The 8,744-nt window shown below is 41.7% G+C and overlaps 1 long non-coding RNA gene across 1 annotated transcript; it reads left to right on the forward strand.

Moving 5' to 3' along the window:
* The first annotated feature begins 223 nt into the window (after window positions 1–223).
* On the forward strand, window positions 224–8,327 carry LOC134341825 (uncharacterized). The gene is made up of 3 exons (XR_010016873.1): window positions 224–266; window positions 4,951–5,131; window positions 7,962–8,327. It is a non-coding gene; the product is annotated as an uncharacterized LOC134341825 (long non-coding RNA).
* The last annotated feature ends 417 nt before the right edge of the window (window positions 8,328–8,744 follow it).

Raw genomic sequence — 8,744 nt, forward strand, 5'->3', positions numbered from 1 at the left:
GACCTCCGGCCACTGGTGGCGCTGCATAGACCTCCGGCCACTGGTGGCGCTGCATGTACCTCCGGCCACTGGTGGCGCTGCATGGACCTCCGGCCACTGGTGGCGCTGCATAGACCTCCGGCCACTGGTGGCGCTGCATGGACCTCCGGCCACTGGTGGCGCTGCATGGACCTCCGGCCACTGGTGGCGCTGCCGCTAACCCCCTGCTATACGCATGCGCGGTGCCGAATGCAGCTGCCGTTGGCGGGTCTCCGGTTCGGGCGGCGGTGAGTGGAAACAAATCTCGGGTTTGTGTGAATCGGGGCCGATGGATCAGGAAAGTCCCGGGCCCGGGCTCTGTCTGACGGCTGGAGCAGGGGTGCAGTGCTGATCTTTTAGGTGCTGGAGCTGAACGAGGGGTGATTGATAAGTTCGTGACCTAAGTTAGAAGGCCTGAAGTTTACAGCTCTCGTTACATGTACGTGTAGTTCCACTCTGTGAGTGATCATGCAGAAAGTTTGAAGTTAATAACTCTTGTGGTATTTCTGTTTCAGATAATTGAAAATTGACAGGTTTTCTAAAATTGACTCCTTCCACCTTAGGCCACGAACCTATCAATCACCCCTGGTATGTCACACCCAATGTGTGTACCTGCTCATTTCATGTACTGGGTAACTTCCTTGTCCCATTCATGTAATGAGCAGGTACACAAATTGGGTGTGACATTATATAATGTGTCTGTCTGTCTGTCTGTCTATCTCTCTCTCTCTCTCTCTCACACACACACACACATATGAATAGGGCTTCTTATAATGTCAAGCACTAAACCAAGATGAAAGAAATATATGAATTCCAGAGCTCCACAGAAATATTGTGATAGTTAAGACATTAACAAACTTATAGCCTATCAGGACATTTCAGTGTATACCTGGTACAATATAACATATAATACTTAATTTAATAATATGACAAAGTATTGCATGGTTGTACTCACTAATTATAAAATGTAATTATCAGGCAAGGAAAGTAACGTTGTTTGCTTAGAAGCCACAGGGTTGTTAGTGAGAAAAATTTACTTTTGTATTAGCGAGTAATCCACGGACCACCACAGATGTAGCCTGACTAATACGACTGAGTCAGAGCAGACAGCAGGGCCCACAGTGCTTAGCAGTGTTCCTAAGCAGGTATAAAAATAACAGAAATAAAGCAAATATGCTTTTTACACTTTTAGATACCTAAATTGGAAACAAGTAATCAAGTATGAAAAAAGAACGTCTAATGAACTTTTGCTAAAGCCACGAATATTGCTGAATATTAGTATCGAAAGTGGCAGGTTGGCATTTCTGCCTTGTAGTATTTCTCTCGCAGAAATGGTTGGACAGGAAGTGTACTTGTGAGTGTCGATACTCACAATATCCTCACACATGGGGTATTACATGGTTAGACCAATACAGCTTCTGTTTAGTCTTTAAATATATAAAAAGTTAAAGAAGCTTGAATCTTTACATAAAGTATTATCGAATCTATACGAATAGAAAATATCATAGTTTGGAAGTGAAAGATGTTAATGGGAAGAGAGCAACCATTTGGGAGGTTTGGAAATGCGTTTTGTCTCGTTCATTGCCTCACTAAGTTATTCTTTTTCCTATCAACACGAAGAGAAAAACAGCCTCTTTCCAATTAACTACAGTTGGTGGAGCTCAGCCAAGGGGTTGATCTGCTATTAATGATAGTCGAAGTGACGTAAAACTAGCTTATAGCCTAGAAATGTTTTTTTTTCATTTGGCTTGTGAAAAAAAAGTAAATTTATCCTGGTGTAGAAGAGGATTTTGGATGATTACCTTGAATATTTCATCAAGATCAGGCCAAAGATAAGCGAGCAGTGAATTTTTCTTTCATTATTTTCAACTTTTAAACTTAGGTTTCGAAGTTCATTCCTTGCTTAATATGGCTCCTTCCTGGAATCCAATGGCACCCATTGGAAAGAGCGGAAAATGCTCACACTTGTTTACAGGTATTTCCCAGCTTCCTGGGACAACGGGTGGAGCGAGGAGGAATTTCACAAATACCCAAATAAGAAACAGTCACAGCTCCAGGATTTCACAAAACACGATCAAATATCCTAATGTTATTAGAGGTATTTTCCCCAACAGCCAACACCCCCTCTTCCCAAACCGTGCTTCTGTAAAGTTCCCTGTATTTAATATGCGGCCGCTGTTAAATTCCCCGCTTGTTAATTTTATCTAACTCTATTTTTGTCTGTTTCTTAAGTTTCGTCAAGTAAGATGTTATCTGACCTCGCAAATATGCTTTGAGTGTATCCCATGTAATCAATTTGGAAACATCTCCGGTATTATTAAAAGGAAAGACATCTTTTATCTGAATCTCTATAAATTTAACAAAGTCCGAACTTTGTAATAAATTTTCTGGAAAGCGCCAAGGCAAATTTACATTACTAACATCATTTAGCTCAAAAGTTAAGCTTAAAGGCTCATGGTCCGAGACTGCAATAGCATCATATTCACAATTCTGGACTTTGGACAAAAATTGGAAATCAGCTATAAAATAATCCATTCTCGACTATTTATTATGAACATGTGAATAAAAAGAATAATCTCTGTCATTGGGATGTAAATTTCTCCAGATTTCTATCAAACCATAATCAGTTAAAAAGGAATTAATAAGTGTCTCCGAACGACTTGGAAGCTGCTGATTGGTTGAACTTTTGTCAATCAAAGGGTTTAAACAACAGTTGAAGTCACCTCCCATCAGCAGCGTATATTCATTTAAATCTGGTAATAAACCAAATACATTTTTCAAAAAAAGAAGGATCATCTACATTAGGTCCATAAAGATTAACCAGGACAATTTTTCTGTTACAAATTGTTCCTTTGATAATTAAAGATCTACCATTATTATCTGAAACAATGTCTTCTTGAATCAATAAAATATTAGATTTAATAAAAATAGATACTCCCTTTGTTTTATTTTGACAAGTAGCATGGTATTGAAGGCCCTTCCATGTTTTAAAAACTCTATTTTGATCGCCCGTTCTGATATGCGTTTCTTGAGCAAAAATTAGATCGGGCTGGAATCAATTAATAACTTTAAATGTCTTCCTTCACTTAATAGGGTGATTCCAGCCACGTACGTTCCAGCTAATAACGTTTATCTGTTTAAATACCATTGGAAATTATTCTTAAACACGACAATAAATGCATACCATCACGGGCTAATCAAAGATGGCCGTGATGAACATAACCAAATAGAAAACACGCATAATGGGAAAAAATACAAAAAGTGTGTGTGTGGAAAAAAACCACAATAAACCCTAAAATACAAAAATATCCCCAAACCTCCCACCATCCCCAAAGAAGGAAATCCGGCAAAAGAGAGAAAAAGCCGGAACACATCCCCAAGAAAAGAAACACAGGAACGAATTTCCGCGTGCCGCGCAATTTTAATAATGATTAAAAGTTTTTTCTCCCAATTCCTCCCTCCCCCTTACAACGAAAGTACGTAACCTTAAGATAAGAAAGCCCAGCAAAGAAAAAAGATGTTTATACTTAATCATTGAAAATAGGCTAAAGGAATGAGGAGACAGTCTCCAAAGACATCAAAACAATACTATTGACCCAAACAGTTTAATCTCTAAAGAGAGAAAATCAGCACCATTATTCTTTAACTTACTGCCTTATTTAACAAAAGAATTAAAGCTAGTTATCTATTACTAAACACTCCATAATATAAGGAAAAAAAATCTATATAAACTGCAAGCAAACTATCGCTTAATTAATAAAGAAAAAGAAAAATAGAAACAGATAATCAAACCAGTTCACAATCTATCCGCTGTATTAATTCACTCCGTATACTAAACAGTCTTCAAAAAAGAAGTCATTCTTTAATCAAACCAAGAAGGCCACCTCTTCGTTAAGTAATCCATCAATCAAAAGATATCTTCAGCATACCGAGATCTTCAAAACCTGTTTTCTTTCAGAAAATTATTCGGAGACTCTAATGTCCTTCATACTTCAGCCGATTCCACAATAGAGTTGACAAGATCCAATGCCGCTTGGGGATCCAAGAAGACACCAGGGGTAGAGTCTTTGGGAAATAACTTTAGTTTCGCTGGATATCTCAAAGATGGAAAAAGAGTTTTTTCGTAAGCGATTTTCATGACCAGTATGAATTTCATCCGTTGTTCCATAACTACCTGTGGATAATCTTCATAAAAACGGATCTCGGAACTGTTAAATTTAAAAGCTTTCTGTCTTCTTGCACATTTTATGATTTGATCTTTAACTTTAAAGCAAAGAAAGTTGACTAAAATTGGTCAAGCTTTACCTGATGAAGTAAAAATTCTGTGAGCTCTTTCAATCTTGGGAGGCTGAGATAGAATATCCGGGAACAGAGATTGAAACAGATTGGCAAAATAATCCAGTAGATTCCCAGATTCAGAGTGTTCCGGAAGACCCAGAATATGAATGTTATTTCAATGAGACTTTGCCTCTAAATCGACAATTTTGCGTTGAGCCTGTTCCAGTCGGGTTGAAATATCCACAATCTGACGTTTCGCTTCTTTAAGCTCAGTATTCAAGGAAAGAATATTTTCCGCAATAGTCTGTAAACTCTGTCGGAAGGACTTCAACTCAGAAGTGTTATTATCCATTTTGTTATTGAGAGCCATCAATGTACGTTCCAAACGCTCAGCCCAGACAGGCATGTCTTCTGATTTTTCTTTCGAAGTTTTTTCCTTTCCATTGCTGGGTTCAAAAGGCTGTTTTCCACTTCTTAAAGGATACGACATCATAACCACTATTTCCCTCCAAGATCCAAAAAATAAAAGTTAAACAATTCAAGGTTTAGACTGGGGAAAAGGAGGAATTAAAGTCAGCCACAAAATTTATGTGTTACTTCATTGAGCTGCAGGCGGAAGTCTCCGCTTGTTAATTTTGACTTTAATTTTTACAGAAGTGCCGGAGTAACAGTCACTTCGCGCATGCTCACAGTCTCCAGGTGGGCGGTGTTTTCCTTTCCGCGCAGTGCTGAAGCGGATCATCTGCGGCATCGGGAAAGGGCCCTCGCCTCCTGGGTCGGGGAGCCGGGGGTCGGGATCACTGTCCGCAGGCCGAAGATATCAGTTTTCCCATCGGTGAGTACTGAGACTGATCCCGAGCGGGGAGATCTGATGTTGGCCGTGAGCCCCGAACTGAGGGCCAATTACTCATTTAGTACCCAGTTATCTGGGCTCGAAAAAATGTGTAGACTTCACTTAATCTGCATTCAACGATCCAAACCAGGAGTCCAGGCTGTCTATTTCCGCAGAATTGAAATGGAAGTCCCGCCAACAGGTCACGTGAGGCTATTTACCGCAGATCTGCCCTGCCCTCCGCTTTGTGACGCAAGATCACGTGGTGTGTGATCACGTGGTGTGTGCTCACAGTCCCCGATGGGTGGTGATTCTTCCTCCTGACGAAGGGTCTCGGCCCGAAACGTCGACTGTACCTCTTCCTAGAGATGCTGCCTGGCCTGCTGTGTTCACCAGCAACTTTTATGTGTGTAGTTTTCTCCATGTTGTGTTGGGAATTCTGATGTTGGTCACTGAGTCCCATTAACTTCCCCCAACTCGCCTCGCTTCCTGAGGCTCCTTGCATTTCTCCTTGAGCTGTTGTATCTTCTCCCGGACTGGAGTGGGTGAGAAAGGAGAATGACCCAGGTTGGGGAGGTCTTTGATTTCACTGTCTGCTTCTGCTTTACCGAGGGACTGGGAAGTCTAGGGGGAGCATGGTTTCTATGATGTGCTGGACTGTATCCAAAGGTCTCTGCAGTTCCTCGCCGTCATGGGCAGAGTAATTACCATGCAAAGGCGTGAAGTGTCCGCATGGGAAACTTTCCATGGTGTGTTGATAAAAATTTGGTGAGGGTCAAAATATAAATGGGAATGTTCTTGATGTTTGTTCTAACTTTGTCATTTTATACAGTTGTATGTATCATTCATTCAGTATCTGTGTATTGCTGAAGGACCATCAGTGATCGTCCTTGATCCCTTCTCCCACCTGGTTCCATCTGCTCATCGCTCCCTATCTTGTTCAACCACGGTCCAGTCTCCTCACCTCCCGCCCCCTATTCAGTGATGTGTATCAACCATCTGGGTCAACCTCGGTCCACCCTGTGTCCCACCTCCTCAATGTTATACATCAGCAATCTTTCTTCTAACCTTTGTCTGCATTGTGAAGTGTTCTTTTGCACCTTTGGCCTCGCTGAGTTATTTCCAGAATCAGTTTTTGTTAGCTGGAATGCCAGAGGGTCATCAGGTACCAGTTGTGTTGTGCATTGGTGTGGAGGTGCTGGTTTTTGAACTGTGACTGGCTGACACACTGCAGCATTTTACTGTCAGCAAAGAGTACTGGGAGAGTCCTGTGATCTACATTCCAGGCATATGGAACTGTCACTGTTTTGACTTTGACTTTGGCTAGTGCTTCTACAGCTGGGGCTGGATGGTCGTCCTTCTGCAATGAAGCAGAGATTTCGAGCAGCTGGACATTGGTTGTGGGGAAATCCCAGATTGCACTACCCAGTGTGAGTTGCGGGGGTGATGTGTGAGATTTTCCGGGTCAGTGAGTGGCTGGTTCAGCTGTGTGACTCTGTGAAGTTGTGTCCTGGGATATGACAGTTTTTGATTCAGGTAAAATGGACCCAGGGATTGAACTGCTTGGGCTCATGAGGTGTTGAGCGAGTATTTCTGTCTGGGATCAGATGTTTGTTTCTGGAGTTCCTTTGGATGCAATGGCTGTTCATCTGAGGAGAGGATGAGTTCCCATTCCATCCTCACAGGGAGAATCTATGAGTAAATGGGCTGTTCCATGTTTACAACAGTAGAAACAGACCCGTGAGTTTGGTGTTCAAACTGTGTTTGCAAATTCGCCCCTAACTGTCACCTGTCTGTCACTCAGTGGAAGTCAAGCAGAATCTTAAGTCGCTGGAGATCTGCACTAAAAACTAAAAATGTTTGAAGTCATTCTGACGAAACATTATTAACCTGAATTGTAAAGTTTGTTCGTCTCCCCACAGCTGTTCCTAACCTGCTGAACGTTTCTGGTAATTCCAGTTTCTTTTTATTACATTCACCCTGGAATGGTTTATATTTCCTGAAGTGAACCTGTTTTAACCTGGAAATGGAAGTGGCTGGTTCTGTGGTAGTAGAACAGTAAAGAAAGCACAACTTTTCACTGTAAATTATCCTGGTACCAATTTGTCTGTTAATCCTGGAAACGTGTTCAGTACAGTTGTTGCTAACCAGGTTTACATGAATAATATCAGGAATGATCGGCTTTATGTATGAGGAGAATTTGATGGTTCTGGGCCTGTGCTCGATGGAGTTCAGAGGGACAGTTGGGGTGGTGAAGGGATGTATGGTTAAGTAAACCTACTGAATGCTGAAAAGCCTGGATACAGTGGACATGGAGAGGATGTTTCCATTAGACGGAGAGTCTGTGATCTGACAGCACAGTCTCAGAATAAAGATGCTTCCCTTTAAAACTGAGATGAGAAAAAATTTTTGGCCAAAAGATGTCTGATCTGTGGAATTTGTTGCCGCAGAGGTTGGTTGAGGCTGCCATCTGGGTGTATTTATGACAGAGATTAATAGATTCATGATTGCTAAATAGCTTCAGGGTTATAGGAGGAGGGCAGGAATATGGTGTTGGAATAAAAATCAGCCATGATTGAGTGGGGCAGGCCAGATAGATCAAATCACCTAATTCTGTTCCTGTGTCTGATGTCTTAACATAACTGAATGATGGCTCCTTCTTCTCCCATATTGTTTTGTGACGTGTGAGGGACAATAAAAGATTGTTCACTGAGATCATTATATTTGCCTTCAACGATTAAATTTCAGTGAGTTTTGTTCTTAGCAACATGAAGCAGAAATGTTTGTTTCTCCTTTTTATTGTTAATGGGCTTCATTATCTTTCATGTTAAAGTTAGACCTGTGGTGAGAGATTTATTGGAAGAAAAACCCCAACTGGAGGCAAACCACGACTGAAGACGAGGGAACAGCAACAAGTGAACGAGCCCGAGGGTTGAGAGCATCAACTGGAGAGAACCCATCTGACTCGGAGAATCCAGTGATTCAGTCAGGGGAAAGTTTGGTGAGTCTCATTTACTCAAACACTGGTCCTTTAGACATTGCATACTTGTACAAAGGATGGTAGGAAATAGTTGGAGTGAGACTGAATGTTGCCAGAAGAACCAGTTATGCCTCTGTCAGACCCAGTTGCAATCACTCTAGGTCTGGTGATGTGCTTCCAGCAGCCCAGCCCTTTAAAACCACTCCCATTCTGTGGAAGTTGAATCCGGATAAAGTCACCCAGAGACCGTATAAGTGCAAACTATTTATTCCAAGCACCTGGGACTTACTCAGTTAGTCACTCAAAGAGGAAGAGTCCATGACTTGTCCCGCCCAATCCACTAACTGACTAACAATTCCCCTTACACCACAGATATATCCGTCCAGATACCCCCCACACAAGACAGACTGGAGCCAAAGTTATTTACTACATGACAGCCCCTAAAGACAAATTACAAAATAATCATAATGGCCTACACACACAGAACAGACTGAAGCTGTCCTATCTCTACGCATGAGTGCACAAGGAGCTAAGCATCCTGAAACCCCAGCTGGCTACAGTGGCATGCAAAAGTTTAGGCACCCCGGTGAAAATTTCTGTTACTGTGAATAGTGCAGTGAGTAGAATATGAACCGA

Source organism: Mobula hypostoma, unplaced genomic scaffold, assembly GCF_963921235.1.
Source record: "Mobula hypostoma unplaced genomic scaffold, sMobHyp1.1 scaffold_110, whole genome shotgun sequence".
Taxonomy (NCBI): Eukaryota; Metazoa; Chordata; class Chondrichthyes; order Myliobatiformes; family Myliobatidae; genus Mobula; species Mobula hypostoma.